Source organism: Scyliorhinus torazame, chromosome 14 (genome assembly GCF_047496885.1).
Source record: "Scyliorhinus torazame isolate Kashiwa2021f chromosome 14, sScyTor2.1, whole genome shotgun sequence".
NCBI lineage: Eukaryota > Metazoa > Chordata > Chondrichthyes > Carcharhiniformes > Scyliorhinidae > Scyliorhinus > Scyliorhinus torazame.
The window spans coordinates 98,038,647-98,064,412 of NC_092720.1; positions in this window are offsets into that span (position 1 = coordinate 98,038,647).

Sequence of the window (25,766 nt, forward strand, 5' to 3'; positions counted from 1 at the left end):
CCAAATGCGGCCGCACCAGAGTTTTGTACAGCTGCAACATGACCTCATGGCTCCGAAACTCAGTCCCTCTACCAATAAAAGCTAACACACTGTATGCCTTCTTAACAACCCTCTCAACCTGGGTGGCAACTTTCAGGGATCTATGTACATGGACACCAAGATCTCTCTGCTCATCCACACTGCCAAGAATCTTACCATTAGCCCAGTACTCTGTCTTCCTGTTATTCCTTCCAAAATGAATCACCTCACACTTTTCTGCATTAAACTTCATTTGCCACTTCTCAGCCCAGCGCTGCAGCTTATCTATGTCCCTCTGTAAGTTGTAACATCCTTCCGCACTGTCCACAACTCCACCGACTTTAGTGTCATCTGCAAATTTACTCACCCATCCTTCGACGCCCTCCTCCAGGTCATTTATAAAAATGACAAACAGCAGTGGCCCCAAAACAGATCCTTGTGGTACGCCACTAGTAACTGCACTCCAGTCTGAACATTTCCCATCAACCACCACCCTTTATCTTCTTCCAGCTAGCCAATTTCTGATCAAACTGCTAAATCACCCTGAATCCCATGCCTCCGTATTTTCTGCAGTAGCCTCCCATGGGGAATCTTATCAAACGCTTTACTGAAATCCATATGCACCACATCAACTGCTTTACCCTCATCCACCTGTTTGGTCACCTTCTCAAAGAACTCAATAAGGTTTGTGAGGCACGACCTACCCTTCACAAACCGTGTTGACTATCTCAAATCAAATTATTCCTTTCCAGATGATTATACATCCTATCTCTTATAAATCTTTCCAAGATTTTGCCCACAACAGAAGTAAGGCTCACTGGTCTATAGTTACCGGGGTTGTCTCTACTCTACTCTCCTACTTGAACAAGGGGACAACATTTGCTATCCTCCAGTCGTCTGGCACTATTTCTGTAGACCAAGATGACTTAAAGATCAAATCCAAAGGCTCAGCAATCTCCTCCCAGCTTCCCAGAGAATCCTAGGATAAATCCCATCCGGCCCAAGGGACTTATCTATTTTCACACTTTCCAGAATTGCTGACACCTCCTCCTTATGAACCTCAAGCCCTTCTAGTCTAGTAGCCTGAATCTCAGTATTCTCGTCGACAACATTGTCTTTTTCCTGTGTGAATACTGACAAAAAATATTCATTTAGCACCTCTCCTATCTCCTCGGACTCCACGCACAACTTCCCACTACTGTCCTTGACTGGCCCTACTCTTACCCTAGTCATTCTTTTATTCCTGACATATCTATAGAAAGCTTTAGGGTTATCCTTGATCCTACATGCCAAAGACTTCTCGGGCGTCATTCTCCGCCGGCGGGAGTCTCCGTTTTGCCGGCGCCGGGGGGTTTCCCGATGGCGTGGGGCTGCCCCACAATGGGAAACCCCATTGACCGGCCGGTGTTACGGAGACTCCCGCCGGCCGGTCGGGGCAGAAATGTGGCGGGGCGGGTAGGAGAATTTCGCCCCTCATGTCCCCTTCTGGCTCTTCTTAGCTCTCTCTTTAGGTCCTTCCTAGCTAACTTGTAACTCTCGAGTGCCCTAACTGAACCTTTATGTCTCATCTTTACATAAGCCTCCTTCTTCCTCTTGACAAGTGTTTCGACTGCTTTAGTAAAGCTCGACCACTTCCTCCCTGCCTGACAGTTACATACTTATCAAGGACACGCAGTAGCGGTTCCTTGAACAAGCTCCACATTTCCATTGTGCCCATCCCCTGCAGTTTTCCTCTCCATCCGATGCATCCTAAGTCTTGCCTCATCGCATCATAATTGCCTTTCCCCCAGATATAACTCTTGCCCTGCGGTATATACCTAGCCCTTTCCATCACTAAAGTAAACGTAATCGAATTGTGGTCACTATCACCAAAGTGCTCATCTACCTCCAAATTTAACACCTGTCCTGGTTCATTACCCAGTACCAAATCCAATATGGCCTCGCGTCTGATTGGCCTATCTACATACTGTGTCAGGAAACCCTCCTGCACACATTGGACAAAAACGGACCCATCTAAAGTACTCTAACTTGTAGCCACCTGGGTTGGCTACTTCCCGACTATAAAATGGAGATCCACTAAGAATGCAGGGAAATTCAGTCAAATGCACGAAAAACAAGCAGGTGCAAAGTTTCCTGTGTATCAGAATTTGCAGGAACCCAGACAGCACTGAAACTAAAAACCATCTACATATTAATGAACGATCCCCGGGAACAATTGGAAACAGTTAAGGTAAACAAGACCAAGCCAGACTCCTCGGCGCCAGCAGGAGCCAAGATAAAGGAAGGCCAACGGACACTTAGTGACCGCCCAGCGATCAGGGAACAGCTCCAGTATTGGAGAAATCGATTCAAGTGATCAGAACTCAGTCCAATCACTTGGAACCAGGTACGGGGTCCGCCCAAAAGGGCGCGGAGCCCCTGGGGACTAGAAAATAGAGTCCCCAAGTTCAATTTGTCCTTCGTGGCAGGGTCTCTCAGCAGCTCGAAACAACCCTTGACCGTGACCTGCCTAGTAGCTGCATTAACCAAGTAAGTCTCCAGTCAACGCACGCTACGAGATAGGTGCTCCTAGCTACCAGTCCATACCAGCTTTGAAGCCTGCAGACTCAGAATCGAATGAAAGGCCATTTGTTCCCCTGACCTGGTGGGCCAGTTCCAAAGCTAAGTATAGGCCTTTTAGTGTTAGAGATAGTCTAGTAAGTAGAGTTTGATGCATGAGTAGTGATTGACTGTGTATAATAAATGTGTTTTGATTTGAAACGTACTAACTGGTGTATTGAGTTATTGATCAGCACTTGAACTTGAACCTCGTGGTGGTATCATAAAGATACCTGGCGACTCTAGAGCAAAGGTTATAGAAACAGAGCAAATTAAGTAAAGACACAACGAGCAACATTTAAGAGCCAACCAAAAGTTAGCAACATTTACTGGCGACATCGGTGGGACCCGACTTAGAAGTGGCCTAACCACTCCGGGAGAACCCAAAATTTGAATTGAGAATCCAATTGGGAACAGAAACATTCACAAGTGTTCAAGCAGTTCTGATCAATCCTCATAATTCGGAAGCGTGTTAATGCATGCATAACTAACAGGGCTATAAGGTAAAACTGATAGATTTTGTTGCGAAAAACTGTCGGGAGTTTGTATTCCGGAAAATAGCGAACGCTGTGTTTACAGTACCGCCTTAGTACCCCTCGTTCCAAATTTTAAAAGAGAGCATTCAGATAGGAAAAATGAACCCGCAAGAATTCGTGGTCGCAGCGACCAGCAGCAGAGTAGGTCAGTGTCCCGTTTGGGAAGTTGAGATTAGAAGGTACCTCAAAGGGAAGGGATGGCCCCTTTGGCGTGACTTTTGTTCAAATGATGAAACAGGTCTCGGGAGTATAGGACATACTTGGTGGGAGAACCTGAGCGAAATCCATAAGAAGAGCTTAGGGAAAGCTTGCAAGCCGATGGCAATCGTGTCCTGTCTGGCACAATTGCGAATGAGCAAGGTCCATGTTAGTGAGATCGAAAGAGAGAATGTAGAATTGAGAAGGAAGTTGGCAGCAAAGGACGGAGAGATGGATGATGCCAAGACGGCACACCAGTCTTGTCTAGCGCATCTGAGCAGCTTCCAAACCCAATACGATAAGGCCTTTCAGGACTCTCAACGTGCAGTCCTGGTAAGAGAAGAGACCAAGAAACAGGTAGGGGCATTGCAAAGGCAGTGCAGCGATCTAAAAGCAGCATTAAGAGCACTCCATGCTGCCACCACGGAGCACAGACAAAGCTCAGTGGATCATGCAAACTGCTGGAAGCAGATTGCGGAACTGCAGTCTTTGCTTTCGGTGCAAAATGGGTTTCAAAGCACCTTTGGATCCCAATTAGATGAAGAAGACAGCCCTGATTGGCAAGAACTAAACGAAACCGCGCACAGATATTGTAATTGATAATATGGAAAAATGTGTCATTTGAAACATAGAAGTCTGGCAATATCTGGTCTGAGAGAAACATGAGAGAGAAAGATCCCACAAAGGGTTAACAGCAGCTGCCAGGGAAGGATTGTAAAATGCAGATATCCTTGGTCAAGCAGGCTCAGCAAACAAGACAAACAGGATTTTGAATGAAGCCAAAGACAATGGCTCAAACCTTCATTGAAAATAACTATCTTAGTAAGGATCTGGAAAAGAATGGATGAGTTCAGTTGAATTTTGTGATAATTCGAAGTGTGAAAATTTGCTAATACCAGGTAAATTAAAGAAAACTGGAGGCTCTCAGTCTACGAGAAACATAATATCTAAGTCAAAATTATGAGCTGAGGACACAATTGGAAAATAAAACTATAGAAATGACAGGAATTAAAAGTAACACCTCTTGAAGTCAAAGCATTTTGAACACCACGAAGGACACAATGTAATCAGATCTATGAGATGAAGTCATGTCAAAATGTATACTTAGTTGGATTAAAAGGTTTAGATCAAAAGATACTTTTTACAATCAAAGAAAATAAGAGTTACTTTACAATAACATCATAAAAACGTAATTGTTAGAAAGCAAATATAAACCTCAAGACCAGGGCAGGAAAGATCAGATCCAGAACCAGAAGCAGAACTCAGAGAGAGAGAGGGGGGACAAGCAGCTAGAGTCACAGTCAGCTCGGTCATGGGAAAGAGACAGAGCAAAGCAGCCGAGCTAAAATAGCTAAATACATCTAAAGAACTTTAAAGAAGATTGATTGTCAAGTTGGGCCTGAAGGTCCCTTCAACCAACTAGAAGGATCCAGAAGCAAGATCTTTTTACTTTTCTGTAAAGACAGTGATTGCATCTTTTAAAAAGAGAAAAAAAGATATATAATAATAAAATAACTTAAAAGTTTTAACCTGAAACAGTGGTTATTAGTCTACTTTACTTACTTAGCAATGCGGGACCCAGGATCGATGCTACTAAGTGGTAAGTAGATGAAATCTTCGGTGAAGGTATGGGTTATACCGGGGGATAACTTGAAAATATAGTTTGACCTGAATAGCACCCACTGAAGCTTGCATCGGAGTCAGGGAGTGAGAATCCCTGATCACCATTTAGAATGTCGGCCCTTTTTGGTATAGGTGGACTTCTAAGAATAGTGGTGAGTTATCAAAAACAATATGTACAGGGAACATGTGCGCAAGGAAGGAACCAAAGGAGAAAAGCACCCCAACATAGCACCCATGAATCCAGTAACTACCCACCGCACAGTCACATCGGACGGAGATGCGGAATTCCTTTACACCACCCCCTTAACCATGACCCAATTACGGGGCGCATGCGAAAAGAATCACACCATTCCTCCCCACCTCAGACCCCCACCACTTCTTTGCTAGAGTGAAGCAGCAGGCGACCATGTACGGCCTGGATGAGCGTGAGCAAGTGAAGCTCACAGTTTTAAGCTTAGACCCTTCTGTTGTAGCAGCCCTTCCCGACCCACAGAATGTAGGAGGAGGCACCCTTGCAGAGATGCACACGGCGATCCTAGACGCGATTGGTTATAACAGAGGTGACCCAGTAGAAGGCCTGAATAAGTGCAGGCAGAAGAAAACAGAACACCCCACAGCGTTTGCTGGACGCCTGTGGATCCATTTTACAGCCGTTTTCGGAAACTTAGACCGCCCCCATTTGTCCCCAGACAACATGGCCAAATGGACCCGCACCCTTATCTCTCATGCCACAGAGGCAGGACAAAAAGCTTGTACTAATTATGACCCCTCGGAAGAAACACACAACGAAAAGTGGGTTTTAAAAAGGTTGTGCCGCGCCTGGAAGCAATCTGTCCACAACAAACCCGCAATTAGAAAACCCGAAGAACAGCAGGCAGAGGCAGATGTTCAAGCAGTTAAAGCGCACCAGAACCCCGCATGGGCGAATGAAGGCACGAACAGCCCCCCACAGAAACCACAGGAGTGTTACAACTGTGGACAATTAGGTCACTTTGCACGAGAGTGCAACGCCCGACGAAAGCCACAGAGTGCCCAGCAGGCAGGCACTCTGAATAGAAACAGGACAAAGCCCATACATAGTGTAGGCACCCGTTCAGACCAGACAGACATGAACAGAACTGACTGACGGTGTTCGGGCTCCCCCACCTGGGTCTGCAACACCCTTTGGGATAGGTCCGGCCGACCAGTCTTTGCAGCGAAAATACAGGGACAGCCCATCGAATTTCTCTGGGACACAGGAGGGTCCCGCACCACAATTAATTCCTCCACCATGTTCCAAAAAGACACGTGGCCCACTACAGCCACTATCACCCTCAGCGGCTTTACAGGCCACTCACAGCAGGGACACATCACAGCCCCTGTAACCATTCAAATTGGCAACATTACAACAAAACACCCCATAGATTTGGTCGATCTGCCCCACACAGCAGAACACATTTTGGGCGTTGATTTCTTGAACTCCCACAACCTGTCATTTGACCCAGTAAATCAATGTGTCTGGAAAATGACAAAGTCAGCAAGAGCCCCCGCAACGCTCGCAGTAGGTGAGTATGCTAATAAGATTAGCGCAGTCGGTGATTTTTGGTTTGACTCAACCATGATTAGCGCAGACAAACAGGTTAGGGCAGTTCTCCGAAAAACAGGACCGCATTTGCAAGTCATAAACATGACTGCGGCAGGATGGCTGGTTCGGTTCAAATAACAGGACCTGACCCTGGACCCCAGAAGCAATATGGATTTCCCCAAGAGGCAGAGGGAGAAATCTCAAAAGTTATTGATAGTTTATTAGAACAAGGTGTACTTAGATCAGTAGCCTCTACTAATAATGCCCCAATTTGGTCAGTGAGAAAGCCCGATGGATCATGGCGACTGACCATCGATTACCGGGAACTCAACAAAGTCGCCCCCACGGTAGCCACAAGTCCCGAGACCATGCTCAAACAGGGACTCAACTCACGATATTTTACGGTTTTGGACATCAGTAATGGATTCTGGTCCATTCCATTGGCAAAAGCGTGCCAGTACAAATTTGCCTTCACTTTTAAAGGTCAGCAGTACACGTGGACATGCCTTCCACAAGGATTCCACAACTCCCCCTCCATTTTCCACCGACAGCTGGCCAATGGTTTATCAAAATTTTCTCGCCCCGAATGTCTGGTCCAGTATATAGGTGACCTATTACTGCAGACAGACACCAAGGCAAAGCACATCGCGCTTCTGTCCGAACTCCTGGAACTCTTACAGCGAATTGGATGTCAAGTGAACGCCAAGAAGGCCCAAATTTTGGAAAACAAAGTGGTATATTTGGGAACGATTATCGCGCATGGTAAACGCGAGATCGAGCATAAAAGAATTGACTCGGTTGTCAAATTGTCCCTTCCCCAGAATGTTCTGCCATCCGGTCGTTTTTAGGACTGGTTGGCTACTGCCGAAACCATATTGACAGTTTCGCCACCAAAGCAGCACCCCTCTCGGAACTCCTAAAGAAAGGAGCCCCTTGGGAATGGCTTCCGTGGCACACAGATGCCGTAGATGCTTTAAAGCGCGCACTCATTGCAGCCCCCGCACTACAGGTTCCAGACCCGCTTTCCCCCTATGCTATAGAGATAGCTAGCACAGATCGCACCCTTTCGGCCGTGCTCCTCCAGGAATGGCACGAACAGTAACAGCTTGCGCCTCCAGAGTTTTAGATCCTGTGGAGCAGAGATTTTTGGCCTGTGAAAGGCACCTGCTCGCAGTTTTCTGGGCAGTTCAATACTTTTCATATATCACCGGACTAAACCCCATCACAATCCTCACGGAACACACCCCCACCCAACTTTTACTACACCAGGTTAAAGTCCAACAGGTTTGTTTCGATGTCACTAGCTTTCGGAGCGCTGCTCCTTCCTCAGGTGAATGAAGAGGTCTGTTCCAGAAACACATATATAGACAAATTCAAAGATGCCAAACAATGCTAGGAATGCGAGCATTAGCAGGTGATTAAATCTTTACAGATCCAGAGATGGGGTAACCCCAGGTTAAAGAGGTGTGAATTGTCTCAATCCAGGACAGTTGGTAGGATTTCGCAGGCCAGATGGTGGGGGATGAATGTAATGTGACATGAATCCCAGGTCCCGGTTGAGGCCGCACTCATGCGTGCGGAACTTGGCTATAAGTTTCTGCTCGGCGATTCTGCGTTGTCGCGCGTCCTGTAGGCCGCCTTGGAGAACGCTTACCCGGAGATCAGAGGCTGAATGCCCTTGACCGCTGAAGTGTTCCCCGACTGGAAGGGAACATTCCTGCCTCGTGATTGTTGCGCGATGTCCGTTCATTCGTTGTCGCAGCGTCTGCATGGTCTCGCCAATGTACCACGCTTCGGGACATCCTTTCCTGCAGCGTATGAGGTAGACAACGTTGGCCGAGTCGCACGAGTATGTACCGCGTACCTGGTGGGTGGTGTTCTCACGTGTAATAGTGGTATCCATGTCGATGATCTGGCACGTCTTGCAGAGATTGCCATGACAGGGTTGTGTGGTGTCGTGGTCACTGTTCTGAAGACTGGGTAGTTTGCTGCAAACAATGGTTCGTTTGAGGTTGCACGGTTGTTTTAAGGCAAGTAGTGGGGGTGTGGGGATGACCTTGGCAAGATGTTCATCGTCATCAATGACGTGTTGAAGGCTGTGAAGAAGATGACGTAGTTTCTCCGCTCCGGGGAAGTACTGGACGACGAAGGGTATTCTGTCGGTTGTGTCCCATGTTTGTCTTCTGAGGAGGTCGGTCCGGTTTTTCGCTGTGGCGCGTTGGAACTGTCGATGTGACAGTTAGTGACAGCTAGTGACATCGAAACAAACCTGTTGGACTTTAACCTGGTGTTGTAAGACTTCGTACTGTGCTCACCCCAGTCCAACGCCGGCATCTCCACATCACAACTTTTACTAGGCTGACGACTTAAGGACGGTACAGTAAGCCAGATCAGAGCAGCCAGATGGACCCTTCTTTTGCAGGGATGGGACATCACTGTTAAAAGGACCAAGACCCATACTTTCCTAGCCGACAATCTTCAATACCCAGGCACCCCACATGAATGTGAAATCATCGCACCGCACCACAACACAAGCCCCTTTATCGCGAAAACACCCCCCAAAAAGATAGGTAGTTCACCCCGGAGCCCCCAGCACACAGACACGTGCGCACCCTTGAGAATATATGTGGATGGTTCTTCCACTATATTAAACGGGAAGAGCATGACAGGGTGCGGCATCTATGTTGAGGACATGCAGGGATGCACCCTAGAAGAAATCTCGTTAAAACTGCCAGAACACTTAGGCGCGCAGGCGGCAGAACTAGCAGCCATTGCATACATTGTAGATCACCCAGATTCCTTCCCCAGCACAGCAGACATATACTCGGACAGCCTCTATGTCTGTAACAGCCTCACAGAATTTCTACCCCTGTGGAAAGCAAGAGGATTTGTTTCCGCGGAAGGAAAACCCCTCCCTTCAGCCCCATTGCTCCGGCACATTTTGGACAAAGCACAGGACAGGATATTTGGTATTACTAAAGTACGAAGTCACCACCGTTCCTCCCCAACTGGAAATGTAAAAGCCGATGCACTGGCTAAAGCAGGTTCCAGACATGGATATTTTTGGAACCCCCCCCGAAAGCGCCCCAGTGAATGCAGTTCAGGTCTCACAGGCAAATATCGAAGATTTAGTGCAGGCCCAGAAGCAAGATAGTAATCTGAGGGAGATTTTAAAAGGAAAATTTCCAACCCCATACAATAGGTTTTAAAATGCACTGACCACACATGATGGTGTGGTCCTAAAAGACACCCTTTATGTGGTTCCTGAACAAGACAGGAATCAGCTTATTTGTTTATTCCATGATAGTCATGGGTATCACGGAATTGACCCCACTACAGCCCACCTCAGGCAGCTCTGTTGGTGGCCGAATTTAAAGGAAGATGTCACGCACTATGTAGAAAATTGCCTTATCTGTGTCCAAAACAATCCAGGCAGATATGCGAAGAAAGCTCAATTTAGCCACACCCGCCCCGTTAATGGCCCCTGGACTAACCTCTAGATTGATTTTATAGGATCATTGCCCCCTTGCAGGAATAGTCACAAGTGTGTGTTAGTTGTTCTAGACACGTTTACGAAATGGGTAGAAGCATTCCCATCTGGAACAAACACGGAAAAGACTACAGCTAAGATTTTAACCCACCACATCTTTACGAGATGGGGACTCCCCCGCAGCATTGAATCCGACCAAGGTTCCCATTTTACGGGACGTGTCATGAAGAACGTCCTCACGATATTTGGCATTACCCAAAAATTCCACATCGCATACCACCCCCAGTCAAGTGGTATCATGGAGCAAATGAATCGGACCCTAAAAGCAACCCTCAAGAAAATGGTCCAACAAAACAAATGGTCCACTTGGGATTCAGTCCTCCCTTTTGCACTAATGTTTTTGCGTAACACTGTTTCGACATCCACAGGATACACCCCACACACTCTCATGACCGGACGCCCCATGAAAGGCACAGAATTTTTATTAGGACTTGATTTGACCAGCCCCGAAGTGACGGCCCTCACACACGAGAACGCAGTGAAACAATTAGTAGAGAATGTAAAAACGGCTCAGCTACCAGCCGCAGTAAAATTAGGCACCAGGAAGAAACAGAGCAAGGCCTGTTTCGACAAGACAGTGCATGCGACTGAGTTTGATGTAGGACAGCAGGTCATGCTCTCCATTTACAACCCCAGCACGTTCCTGTCACCTAGGTATTCGGGTTCGTACTTCGTTGCGGACAAAGTAAGCCCCTCCATTTATAAGATTAAGTACCCCAACGGGAAGACCGCGTGGTTTCATATTAACCAGCTCAAGGCATATGGCTTGCAGTCTAACCATGTACACCACGTCATGCTCGACCCAGCAGACCACGCGCGGCCCACAGTCAACGTATGCCTACCCTCCCCCAATATGTCCACCCCATCCACGGACTCGACCTCGACTCCACCCCGAACTCTAGACTCCGCCCCGGAATGCCCACAGACAGCCGCAGCAGCGATAGCGACTGTGACACAGACGATAGCCACAGCACGCCTCCGTACTATCCCCATGCAACAGGCCCCACACCCAGCGAATCTGAACACGATTCGAGTGATCCCTTCCTGATCACATTCCTTAACAAACCTCACCAAAGACCACCGCCCTACGATGACAACCCCGATTCCATCTCCACAGAATTAGACACGACTATTTGGCACCGTGACAATTCGTACAGGCTCGTCCGAAACGACGAGATGGACCCTAAGTCACACCATGCAGCTTTAGCAACCCTCATCCATTCACGAGTATGGCATCTGGGAGAGGATGATGACATTGAGTCTGACTCCCAAAACGAGAACCCCTTTGCGACCCTGTTAGCAACTGATAACTGAGGTGTCCAGATGATGTTTTAAAAGGAGAAACAGTGTCCTTTCTGATGGAACCTGCACCATGTTTGTTGAATGTTTGTTCGATTAGTGTTATCGTTAAGTGTTGTGTGTAAACTCGGAAAGTTTTTCATGGCCCCACGTCACCACTCCTTTAATGTTAATGGAACAAGTTTGGCCCAGACAATAGTTCAGAGGAACTAGTTTGTCGACAGAACCTTGTTAAAGGAACAAGTTTGTCCCAGACAATAGTTCAGAGGAATTAGTCTGTCGACAGAACCCGGCTCATAGTTGCTCACCTAATTTGAGAGGCAGCCCCCACGACGACTACATTCTTACCCGTTCTTGTTGGTTGCTCAGGCAGTGGAGAAACGGCATTGGTCCCCGCCCTGCCTGAGGACCCCCCTCTGGTCAGCTATGCTCGGGTAATGCACATACAGCATTGATCACCGTCCTACCCGGGGATTACATCCAAATCTTACCCGCCGCGGCCCATACGCACCCCATCTTTGGCTCATTATGTTCAAAATTATTTTGTTTGGTTTTGGTAACCTATGGTTGCTTCCCTCTGCTATTTACATCCTCAAACACTGGGATGGTAAATCACACAGGCTGAGAGATGGCTCGCAGTATGGCAGTATTTTCTTAGATGTCTTGTCCAAATTTTCGGTTTAAAAAAAAAATGAGGGAGTCACACAAGGTGACCAATTATAAAGGGAAATTGGCACTGAAAGACAGACATGCTAACGTACAAGATAGTAGCAGAAACCATGCTTGATCCACAGAATTCCAGAAGCTCCAGGAAGAAAGAAGAGATGAAAAGGAAGAGAAGAGAAGAGAGAAGAGAACAATGAAGATATCATATGTGTTTTTCGTTATCTTATAATTTGTATTCGTTTACAAGCGAAGACGAACCCCCTGATCCCAACCCCCCCCCCCCCCCCCCCCCCCCGCAGCCGTCAATGATTCACTTCCCCATAGCACCCAGAGCCCAGTGACAAGTAACAACACACCATCATGTTGTGATAGGTTTATAACGTGGTACTCCCTTTCACACGTAATTGAATCCCTTTTAGCATTGGCGATATTCTGCAGCATCGTGCAGACTATCTGCATGAGGAAATGGCGAAGGAGAGCCTACCACTCTTGCACCCCAGCATACAGGAGAAGATCCCCTATTTTCGGTTTTCACCAGGCCCCCTAACCCCTTGATCTACAATAAAGGACATTCGTTTTGCGTCATTTGTGAATAAAGAAATATGTCTCATTTGCAACTGAAAGATTGTACAACTCTGTGCTTACCGCCAAGCCAGAGGAAAATGAGAATGCTGCTATTATTTTTGTATTGGTAGGAAGTTAGTATGATTGGATGTTTAGGTGAGTGTAGTTTATGGAAGATAGTTAGAGGTACCGTTTTTTTATATGTTGTACTGCATGTCCCGGTTGCGACATAGTGCCACTTAGAATTGTCAGTTAAAATTTCATTGCATAGTTATGGTCAGTGTAGAGGCCATGGAAGAGTGCTCGCTGGATCAGGGAGTGAAGACGACGCAGTTATGTGATCCTTCACGCTTCGCGTTAGGGATCACAAGGAGGGATTGTAGCCACCTGGGTTGGCCACTTCCCGACTTTAAAATGGAGATCCACTCAGAATGCAGGGAAATTCAGTCAAACGCAGGAAACACAAGCAGGTGCAAAGTTTCCTGTATATCAGAGCTTGCAGGAACCCAGACAGCACTGAAACTAACAACCATCTACATATTAATGAGCGATCCCCGGGAACAATTGGAAACAGTTTGGTAAACAAGACCAAGCCAGACTCCTTGGCGCCAAGCCAGACTCCTCGGCACCAGCAGAAGCCAAGACAAAGGAAGGCCAACGGACACTTAGGAACCGCCCAGCGATTAGGGAACAGCTCCAGTATTGGAGAAATCGATCCAAGTGATCAGAACTTAGTCCAATCACTTGGAATCAGGTATGGGGTCCGCCCAAAAGGGCGCGGAGCCCCTGGGGACTACAAAATAGAGTCCCCAAGTTCAATTCGTCCTTCTTGGCAGGGTCTCTCAGCAGCTCGAAACAACCCTTGACCGTGACCTCCCTAGTAGCTGCACCAACCAAATAAGTCTCCAGTCAATGCACGCTACGAGATAGGCACTACTCGCTACCAGTCCACACCAGCTTTTAAGCCTGCAGACTCAGAATCGAACGAAAGGCCATTTGTTCCCCTGACCTGGTGGGCCAGTTCCAAAGCTAAGTATAGGCCTTTTAGTGTTAGAGATAGTCTAGTAAGTAGAGTTTTATGCATGAGTAGTGATTGACTGTGTATAATAAATGTGTTTTGATTTGAAACGTACTAACTGGTGTATTGAGTTATTGATCAGCAATTGAACTTGAACCTCTTGGTGGTATCATAAAGATACCTGGTGACTCTAGAGCAAAGGTTATAGAAACAGAGCAAATTAAGTAAAGAGCAACATTTAAGAGCCAACCAAAAGTTAGCAACAAACTACAGCGACAAAAACGGACCCATCTAAAGTACTCGAACTATAGCGTTTCCAGTCAATATTTGGGAAGTTAAAGTCCCCCATAACAACTACCCTGTTGCTTTCGCTCCTATCCAGAATCATCTTTGCAATCCTTTCCTCTTCATCTCTGGAACTTTTTGGAGGCCTATAGAAAACCTTTAACAGGGTGACCTCTCCTTTCCTGTTTCTAATCTCAGCCCATACTACCTCAGTAGATGAGTCTTCATCAAACGTCCTTTCTGCCACCGTAATACTGTCCTTGACTAACAATGCCACCCCTCCCCCTCTTTTACCACCTTCCCTGAGCTTACTGAAATATCTAAACCCTGGCACCTGTAACAACCATTCCTGTCCCTGCTCTATCCATGTCTCCGAAATGGCCACAACATCGAAGTCCCAGGTACCTACCCATGCCACAAGTCACCCACCTTATTCCGGATGCTCCTGGCATTGAAGAAGACACACTTTAATCCACCTTCCTGACTGCCGGTACGCTCCTGCAACCTAACTCATGACCTCAGTACTCTCAACCTTCTGTATACTGGAGCTACAATTCAGGTTCCCAATGCCCTGCTGAGCTACTTGAAACTCTCTCGAAGAGCATTAGCAAATCCCCCCCCCCCCCCCCCCCCCCACACCAGGATATTGGTACCCCTCTGGTCCAGGTGTAGACCGTCCCATTTGTAGAGGTCCCACTGACCCCAGAATGAGCCCCAGTTATCCGGAAATCTGAAACCCTCCCTCCTGCACCATCCCTGTAGCCATGTGTTCAACTCCTCTCTCTCCCTATTCCTCGTCTCGCTAGCACGTGGCACGGTAACAACCCAGAGATAATAACTCTGTTTGTCCTAGATCTAAGTTTCCACCCTAGCTCCCTGAATTCTTGCCTTACATCCCTATCCCTTTTCCTACCTATGTTGTTGGTACCTATGTGGACCACGACTTGGGGCTGCTCCCCCTCCCCATTAAGGATCCCGAAAACATGATCCGAGACATCACGGACCCTGGCACCTGGGAGGCAACACACCAACCGTGAGTGTCTCTCGTTCCCACAGAATCTCCTATCTATCCCTCTACCTATGGAGTCTCCAATGACTAATGCTCTACTCCTCTCCCCCCTTCCCTTCTGAGCAACAGGGACAGACTCTGTGCCAGAGACCTGTACCCCATGGCTTACCCCTGGTAGGTCCCCACCCCCAACAGTATTCAAAGCAGTATACTTGTTACTAAGGGAACGACCACAGGGGATCCCTGTACTGACTGCTTCCTCCCAGCCCCTCTCACCATCACCCAACTATCTTTATTCTTCGGAGTAACTACATCCCTGAAGCTTCTATCTATAACCACCTCTACCTCCCGAATGATCCGAAGTTCATCCAGCTCCAGCTTGCTAACGCGGTTTCTGAGGAGCTGGAGATGGGTGCAGTTCCCACAGATGAAATCAGCAGGGACACTGACGGCGTCCCTCACCTCAAACATTCTGCAGGAGGAACATTGCACTCCCTTCCCTGTCATCCCCTCCAGATAAAAAAAGAAAAAGAAAGAAAGAGCTTACCTGCTATTCACTCTACCCCTTAGGTTAAAGGAGGTGGAAGGGTGGGGGACAATACAAGTTTAGTGTCTAGGGTTTAGAAACTGCCCAACTTAAATACAGGTAAAAAATAAAACACTTAACCTGCAACCACTGCGACCAACACGAGAACAGCAATCAGCTGTTATGGGCCTGCGCAAACAATTTAAATCTTTACTACTTACCCAGCAGTCACTCTGTCCTCACTCTGACCGGGTTCAGATGGTAACTCCCTACAGTAAGTGTTTTAAAAATTTACTCCCCTTCTCAGCAAGCACTCACTCAGCAACCACTGCGCCCCGCACGGTAACACCTCAGGGGAAAGAAAAACTACTTACCAGTGATCAGTCAATCACTTACCTGCAGGTTGTGACGTCACGGTTCAACTTCTTTCTCCTTCTACCTGCCCTCGAGCCTGCCTCTCAGCTGGGGTCCTCACAGCGGTTGTTTATTTTTCACCTGAGGAAGGAGCAGTGCACCGAAACCTGTTGGACTTTAACCTGGTGTTGTAAGACTTCTTACTGTGCTCACCCCAGTCCAACACCGGCATCTCCACATCATGTTTATTTTTGGTTAGAGGAGGGGGTAGGGAGGGAAACACTGAAGAAGTGTTTCGTGTTTCTACTGCCCTCTGCTGGATGCTTGCCTTCACTTGAACAGTTAGGGTCTCTTGCACAGATACACCTTCAAGTTACGGTGATCACAATGCACGTATGCAAATTTCCCCTGCAATAGCCAATCAGCAGCTCCACTCTACTGCCCTCTGCTGGATGCTTGCCTTCACTTGAACAGCTAGGGTCTCTTGAACAGGTACACCTTCAAGTTACGGTGACCACAATGCATGTATGCAAATTTCCCCTGCAACAGCCAATCAGCAGCTCCACTTTACCGCCCCCTGCTGGATGCTTGCCTTCACTTGAACAGCTAGGGTCTCTTGCATAGGTACACCTTCAAGTTACGGTGACCATAATGCACGTTTGCAAATTTCCCCCGCAACAGCCAACCAGAGCTGTCAGTCCAATCAGAGATCCAACAGTTCAGCAGTGCCACTGCTAAAATTGGCTGTTGTTGATGCTGCAGGAAGAAGAGGGCTCCTCCATGTTAAGGCACCTCCAATGGGAAGGTTAGGTTCTTTATTTACCATACCAGGGTCAGGCAAGAAGGCCCTGGTAATCGGAGGAGTCAACCCTCCAACCCTACAGCTGTGGTGGTGGAGGAACAGAGGCGGCCATTGCTGCTGTGGAATCCCTCTCTGGGCCATGGATTGGTCATTACAGAAGGGACGCCCCCATTCCTCCTCAGCAACGATGCGAAAGGCTGCCACAGTTTACCTAGCAACTTCCACATGCAGGGGAGCTGCCCTGAGATTGGTAAAGGTCAGTCGGGCGGTAGCTTCACAGTGCCAGCGTCCCAGGTTCGATTCCCGGTTGGGTCACTGTCTGTGCGCAGTCTGCACGTTCTCCCCGTGTCTGCGTGGGTTTCCTCCAGGGTGTTTCCCCCCACGAGTCCCGACAGACGTGCTTGTTAGGTAATTTGGACATTCTGAATTCTCCCTCAGTGTACCCAAACAGGCAGCGGAGTGTGGCGACTAGGGGATTTTCACATTAACCTCATTGCAGTGTTAATGTAAGCCTGCTTGTGACACTGATAAAGATTATAAGTATATACTTGACCAATTAATTGGTTTAATTAGTTGTCTACCTCCTACCAGTTTGGCCACATCACAGCCACCCCACTATTCAGCTATCCCATGGGAGCAGGAATTGTCAGGGTACTCTTTTTGATGCCTTGCCGCTATTTTAGAAAGCTTCACTCTTCCCAGCCTGTCCCCAGCGGGCTTGGAACATCCACTCCTAAAAACCTCCAGCCAAATCATAAGGCTGCATTCCATGCATGGCCAGACTGCACAACTCTCTCTCCCTCCCCTCCCACTCCACCCCCCACCTCATCCCTGGAGGAAAGTCAACCAGAAGCTGACTCTACAGAATAAGCCTGTTTCCCAGCCTGACAAGATGGGAGCAGGCTAAATGAGTTAACAGTGTGACTTCTGCCCCTCAATGGGAGGAAGTTCCACACTCAGGAACTGCTAGCCAATCGGATTGGTAATATTTCCATAATGTTACAATCCCCCTTAAGGATTGCTGGTCCAATGCAGCTGGACAAGTCTCTGGTTCTCAAGTCTCTGGAACCAAAAGTTAGCGCTGAGCCAATGCAATTCCAAATCCAATGCCAAGCTAATCTGATTGGTTGGCAGCTCCAGCAGTCCCGGCAGCACCAAAGGCAACTAGTGCGCTCTGCCAGGACTGCAGGGAGGAAGACAAAGAGGATTATGGCTTCCTCAGAAGAGGGACCCTAGAGCGACAAGGGAGAGAGGAGGATGGGCAGCTGGGTTTTAGAGGATCGTCTGTGTGGAAGGAAGGGAAGTGGGGGAGACATCTTGAAGGTGGGGGGGGGGGGGGGGGGGGGGAGGGGGGGGGGAGGGGGAACCTCCTAAATAAACCTCTCTTCCTTCCTTCCTTCCTGCCCTTTTTCATGTACGCCACAATAAAGGCCTGCCCACCTCCGCCTGCTATATTATGGTGGGTGCAGCATATTATCAGGTCGATAGGCTTCCCAAAAAGCCGAATTGACCTTTAATTATTTAGTTACATATGGTGGTCTGCCGATTTTGGCCCGCCCCCCTTGCACATTATGGAAGTCAGCTCAGTGATGGGCGGGAAGGTGGTGGACTAGCCACCTGACCTATTTTATGTGCCTCGCCCGCAAGAGCATGTAAAATGCAGTCCATTATTATACTTTCATGAAGTATGCAATAGTTTATTTTTATAATATTGTTTTGTCTTCTTTTAGGTTGGATCATTGGTGACATTTTCAGTCAGTTAGTTCATGAAAGAAAGCTCCAATCTGGGATCTGAATGTAGAATTCAGATTCTTAAATGTGATGTGCTACATAATTGAACGGCAAAGGTTCTGTTTGAGACTCTCCTCACAGGTGCTGCCCGGCTTTGTGCGAATTTCCAGCATTTCTGTTTTTGTTACAAAAGTCATGTATTGGCTACATTACACTTTGGGGAATCCTGAGAATGCAGATGGTGCTAAGGGTATGGATGGTTCCATGAAAATGCAAGTTCCATCTTTTCTTTCAAATAATTTGCTACAATTTTGACCTTAGCAAGACAAAGCTGAACTAGTATAGACTGTTCTCTACATCGGGGAAGCTAGAGAGCAGTGTCCAGTTTTTCAGACGTTTAGCCCCAAGGCACTAATGCAATTTGATCATTTGATTATAATTCTGGAAAGTAGTGGGAGAGGCTGGATTCATGGCCAAGTGGCTCCCACAACGATTTCCTGCTCAACTTATGGCAAGGAATCAGCATAGCTCCAGTGGAAAATTCTGTCCATTGTTTCTTTACCACAATGAGTGAACAACAACTTTTAAAGGGCGCAATTCTCCGGAAAGATTTCTAAATGTAGTGGAGAGCGGGAACTGCCACGAGCTTTGCGGTGTTCGGCCCAGCGAGGCCGGCAATGCTATTCAACATTAATTGGTCCACTTAATGAGGCTCTACGGGTTTCTCGCCGCAAATGAAGGTTCGCCAGCTGATTTGCCGGGGCCACTCTTGGCTGCACCCCGGTAACAAGGTCGAGCAGCATTTAAACAGCTTTTGCACAGCCAACCCCAAGCAGTTTGCAACCATGGCGCCAAGAAGACCGGCCCCAAGATTTGGCAATACGGACCTGGCGAGGCTCCTAGATGCAGTGGAGGCCATGGCTGAAGGCCTTGGTAGAATGTCCGATTCGCTGGGGGATGTTACCCAGTACCAGGCTGAGCTTGATTAGGAGTATGTCCCAGTCACAGGTGGGCATTGATGAGGTGTTGTAGAGCATGGCCTAATCACTGAGGAGCATTGCTGAGGGTGGCGGCACAGGGTGCCGACAACGGGGAACCGCCAGGGCTGGCAGAACCAGCTGTTGCAAGGGAAGCCGGGACTCAAACCAGCTGCCCCTCCATCCCAAGATGATCCCCAGGGCTCTATGGGCATCGACCAGGAGGAGGGGGCGCTGGTTGCCAACCTGGATCCGTCCCATGGAGTGGTGACGGTGGCCACCAGCTCCCCTAAGTTTCCACCCCTCTGATGAGGCCGCTGTCGTGTTATGCTTCTTCATGTAGCATAAGCTGCTTCCTTGATGTATGCTCTGACAAAGGAAGGTTCAGACTTGGAGATAGGTTTACCACATTTATTGAACATTTAACAATTCTCCTACTTTAGTTTGACTCTCCTGCTAATCTTGCTATAGTAACTCAATCTAACTAACCAGTCTGCTCTAAGCCATGCGGTGGGTGCGATGCTTCTGATCTGCCCCTGTCCTTCTCTCTGAGTGTCACCTGTGGAAAGAGTCAGAGCATGTGTGCCCTATCCTTATATCTGGGTTGCCCCCTTGTGGTAGTGTCACCTCTGGGTGTCTTGACTGTCCATTGGTCATGTCCTATTCTAAGTGTTCATTAGCTGTATGTCTGCATGTCATAATGTCTCTGGTGCTCCCTCTAGTGTTTACTTAGTCTTAGTGTATTTACATTAACCCCTTGTGTAATTACAGTGATGCATATCACCACATCCCCCCTTTTTTCATGTTACATATTTTCTGTACAGTGTTAAAGAAAATTGAACAAAATAGGTAGATAAGTGATGACATGTACAAATCATGATGACAGTGATGATTATACAATACCAAATAATATGTATGAGTCCAAAAGTCATGAATTTATACGGCCGAGTGGCTTTCTTGTTTTGTTATTGAAGTGCCGGTGTTGATGTCATTATTTCCTTGAGAACGCCGTCAGTGTCCCTGTGCTTAAGGAACCAAGAAGTCATCAGGAGGTGTTCAAATGGTCAAATCACTTTGTTGTCTAATTTGGACTCTTTTTTTTCTATGCTTGTGGTAGCAATGTAGTATGTCATTTGTGTTGTCCGACCTGGACTGTTTCTTGTGATTGCGATATCGATGCAGTATGTCATCTGCCTTGAAAGCTGGTTTGTTTGTTTGTAGTGGAGCAGACTTGAATCGGTGAGATTTGCTGTCAAGCCATGGTATGGCTGTACTCTTGCCAGTATTAGGAGCTGTGCTGTTACATTGTCCTGCATTTGCAGAGTTGTACCATGTTGTACCAGTCGTTGTCCTGCATTTGCAGAGTTGTACCATGTCGTACCAGTCGTTGTTCCAGTGTTGTTGGCTTTGTTGTGCGTGTTGTTGACGTTGGTGTCTTTGGTACGCTTCTTGTTGTTGTCTTTGTTGTGTTCGTAGGTTTTGTTGTTGTGTTTGTTGTGCTCAATGACCACACCGAGTGGAGAATTCGCGTCCTTCACAAAGTTACTTGTGTCAGTGTCCTTTGTGGCATCTGCTGTTTCATTGAGCGTGCCGTCTCTGATTCCTCAGCGCTCCCCGTCTGGAGTCATGTCCGGTTCACTGGAATCATCTTCGGCTTGTCCCTGCTCCCCATCTGGAGCCCTTTCTGGTTCATCTGAATCAGCTTTGGTTTCTTGACACTCCCCGTCCGGAGTCATTTCAGGTTCACTTGAATCATCTGAGGTGTCTTGATGCTCCCCGTCCAGAGTCAAAATGTTCAGGAATGCAATTTCTTGTGGAGAGGCTCGAGTGGATGAGGTTTGAATTAACGTGGTGTCACTAGAGTCACTAGTAACCTCACTTTGATCGTCGAGTGCCTCTGTACATATTAGCTGAGGCCTGTCAGTCTCGCTGAGACGTCGCACATCTTGTATGGGAACAATGAAGCCTCTGTCACTTGTCGCACATACCGTGGGTATATCTTCAGTGTCTTCTTGTCAGTTAGATGAGCTTGGTAGACTGTCAGAGATTTCTCCTGGTGGCTCAAATAATCTGCGTAGACTGTCATAGTCTTTTTGTTGTTCACGTGAGCGTGGTAGACTGTCATAGTCGTCTTGCTGTGCACTTGAGTGTGGCAGACTTGCATCGTCTGCTGCTGGTTGCTCAGATAAGGTTGCTAGACCTTCATGGTCTTGTTCATACAAGGACTGCACTCTGGAGTCTTGCGTTACTTCCATCGTGGAGTCTGTCAACGAGCTCGCTGTGGAGGCTTGTATCGCTCTCTCTGTGGAGTCTGGCATCGTTGCCTGTGTGGAGTCATGCAGTGGTCTCGCTGTGGAGTCGATCTGTGCGCTCTCAAAGGAGTCGTGCAGTGGTCTCTCTGTGGAGTCTTTCTGTGTTCTCTGTGTGGAGACGTGCAATGGTCTCACTGTGGAGTCTGTCATCGCTTTTTGTGCTGAGTTGGGGACTCTTTGTGGTGCGTGGACCACTCTCTGTGTAGAGTCGGGGACTCTTTGTGGTGCGTGGAGCACTGTTCGTGGTGTTTGGACCACTGGTGTGGCGTCAGGCCGCTCTCTGTGGGATTGTACCGCTCTCTGTCTCTTGGCGTCAGGCCACTCTTTGTGAGCTTGTATCGCTCTCTGTCTCTTGGCGTCAAGCCACAGCAGAATCCTGTACTCAGGGGTTGGGATGTCGTCTATGCTGGGCTGAGGATCCTCAAATCCTAAGAACCCGTCCATGACTGTGCTGGATGCTTCAATGGACAACACATTTTGTTGCGGTTTGGATTTGGTACTGAGGTTGCCATGTCCAATGATGAAATCTGCTTCCGAGTCCTAATCTTCAAGAACCATATCATCACTTTTTGTGTCGGAGCTGTCATTGTGCTCATTATGTCCAAGGAAGAAATCAACGTCTGAGTCGTAGTCGTCAAGGACTAAATCATCTCTTAGGGCAGTGCTAACTGCTTATTGTAGGGTTCTGTGGAGGTTACTTTCAGCTACTGGTCGAAGTTCAGGCATTGTGCTGTCGTTCCAGGTGAAAGAATTATGCTTTCCAGCTTTAAAGTTTTTTTTCACAATTTTGGTACATTTTCCCTTTAAGTGGGCGTGGTCCGGGCCTCTGACATCATGACGCTTGTGACGCAGAGCGTAGGAATGGATTGCGCATGCGCAGATCGCTTTTCCTTTACTGTGCGCTCTTTGCGCAACTGTGCGGCTTCTCGCGCATGCGCGAAACACTTTTGCCAGTTCGCGTCTTCTAAGGAACTACGCTTTCTCAGGATGGCTGCCACTCAAAACTGCCATTTTCCTCTGCTGCAAGCCTCCCTTTGCCTCGTGGTGAGTAAAGGTGCCTGTTTTACCAATTTCTTCTGTTGTGTTCACCTCGCAGAAATTTTCCAACTTGTCCAGGACTGTCTGGAAGTCTCTCTTGTCTTGCCCTTTGGAGTACCTGAAGGAGTTGAAGATTTCTGTTGCACTTTCACCCGCAATGGTGAGTAGAAGCTTTATCTTCTCAGCATCGGCCACACCATCTAGGTCGGATGCTACCATGTAAATCTCAAATCTCTGTTTGAATGCACGCCAGTTGGTACTGAGATTGCCGTGGTACCTGAGCTGCTGAGGAACCGGAATCTCGAATATCTTGCCTGGGTGCTGTTGCTGGTAGTCACGGATATGTTGAGTTGAACTAATATAGGTTCAACAGGCACTCACTGGTACCATGTTGTGTTCTGCTTCTTCATGTAGCATAAGCTGCTTACTTGATGTATGCTCTGACAAAGGAAGGTTCAGACTTGGAGATAGGTTTAACACATTTATTGAACAGTTAACAATTCTCCTACTTTAGTTTGACTCTCTTGCTAATCTTGCTATAGTAACTCAATCTAACTAACCAGTCTGCTCTAAGCCATGCGGTGGGTGTGATGCTTCTGATCTGCCCCTGTCCTACTCTCTGAGTGTTGCCGTGGAAAGAGACAGAGCAGGTGTGCCCTGTGCTATTATTTGGGTTGCCCCCTTGTGGTAGTGTCACCTCTGGGTGTCTTGACTGCCCATTGGTCGTGTCCTATTCTATGTGTTCATTAGCTGTATGTCTGCATGTCATGATGTCTCTGCAGCTCCCTCTAGTGTTTACTTAGTCTTAGTGTATTTACATTAACCCCTTGTGTATTTACAGTGATGCATATCACCACAGCCACGTCTCGAGGTGAACACATGAGACACAGCCGTGCATGTGCTGTCAACAAGTGTGCTGGGACCCTCCAGCCCCGGAGTCCCCACAGGACACCCACCAGGGGCATCAAAGTCCACCAAATGAGGTAATCAGCTGGCTGCGTTCACCTCAGATGTGCATCCTGGGGAGACATTAGACGTAGCGGTAGAGCTAGGAAGGTGAAGCACGTTGAGTATCACTGAGGGCACCAGGGGAGGGGGGAGTGGGCGGGGGGGGGGGGGGGTTAGGTAGGGGGTGAGGGAGTGATGGAGAGATGGGGTCGCACCGTCGGCAGAGCGGGAAATTGTATGACATCTGTGACACATTAAAAACCGTTGAGCACAACCAGTATGAAGTCTCTGCCACTTTGTTCTGCAATGCGGGCCTCCGAACCATTAGCCCATTTCTCCAGGCATCCCCATTCCGCAGGCATACGACTTGCAGGTGATGGGTGTGAGTGAGCACTTAGCAGACAGGCAGGGGTCAGACTGTGGCATAGATTGAGGAGCGCATCGCTCAGCTCTCTGCAGGGTTTCATCACTCCCCCTGCCCTCGACAGTGACCTGCTTACAGTGCCAACACAGTCCCAGCACCCTGCACACATATCCTGGAAGGGTGGAAAATGGGGGTGGGAAGTGGGTAAGGTATCTATGATGGACCAGGCCACGTCCTATGTAAATCGGGTAAGTATGATGGCCCCCACAGCCCTCCGAGCTTGCTGGGCACTCGCCGCTGCCTCCTATCCTGCAGGTTCTCCGGTTCCTCCCTGGGATCGTCCTCCAGGGCCTTCTTGTCTGTCCACGCCTGATCATCCTCCTCCTCCTCCTCCTCCTCGGTAGCCACATTTTCCTTATCCCCAACCTCCAGTTCGTTGCCCTGCTGCTGTGCCAGGTTGTGGGGGACCCAGCAGACCACCACAAAATTGGGCGACCCTTGGGGCGGGGGGGGGGGGGGGGGGTGGGGGAGGGTGTACTGCAGGCACCCCTAGAACGGTCGATGCATCGGAACCACATTTTGAGCTGTTTGATGCACCATTCAATGAAAGCCTGTGTGGCCACATAGGCTTCGTTGTATCAGATCTCCACTTTGGTCTCTGGCCTCCGAACTGGCGTCATTAGCCAGGTCCTCAGCGGGTACCCCTTAAAACTATGCATGCAGAAATGTAGGCCAAAAATTTATTTCCTTTTATTATAATTTAACAAAGCTAATATCAGAGCAGTAAATTACCTCAGCAGAAAATGATTTGAGGTAATCTAAAGTTCCCCAAAGAATATCCAAATTAAATAAATATTGAAGTTAAAACCAGCTTATAGTTACCACACAAAACAGGGATGATATTCAAGCCTGAGAAACATCTTGTCCTGTTTCGGCAAAGATATTTGAACTACCATTACAAAGGTTTTCTGCACTGCCTTGGTTCTAAGACTTAGAGGCTGTCAGCTGGAAACTGTCTTGTCTGCTTTTACCTTATAGGTGTTAACTTGCCTGTCTTGCTTGAGTGTCCGGCCAATTATACCTTTGTTCTTCTTTAATTTTGCCTTCTGTGTATTTGACAGTCTGCCCCTTTCAAGTTCCTTGACTCTAGACATTATCATATGTATATCTCATTGATCTTTCCAATTGTCTAGGTACACTGTTTCTATTCACGATCTATTCACATCTGATTTTTATCTGAACTGCCTTCTAATCTTGTTATTGGGAGAGACGCATCTCATACAGGTTTTTGAAAACTGGTTACTGCTGTCTCTGGGCAGATTTCTACCTGTTGCTGGGCAGGTCACATCCCATTATGTATTGTTAAATTAATTTTACTGCTGTTGCTAGGCAAATTCATGGCACTTGTGCTCTCTGGTATACTTGCCTTCTTCAATAGTTTTACAAAAATTAAAGCCACCATTTATATGATAATACCAAATTTAAAAATTGCCCTCTGAAATGGCCTAGCAAACCATTCAGTTCAAATGCAATTAAGGATGGCAATAAATGCTCGCCCAGCCAGCGATGCCCACATCCCCGGAACAAATAACCTGAAACCTTGTACCACAATCGCTGTCAAAAGTGTAATTTTCATTCAAGTAAGAACTTCCCAGTCAAAGTAATATTCTGGTATATTGCTGCACTTGACTGGATTCTCTGGTCGCTGCCGCCGAAATTGCATTCAGCGATCGGCCGGAGAATCCCCGTTTATGCCGGGATCGGGCGCGGCGCTGCTTTTGAGATG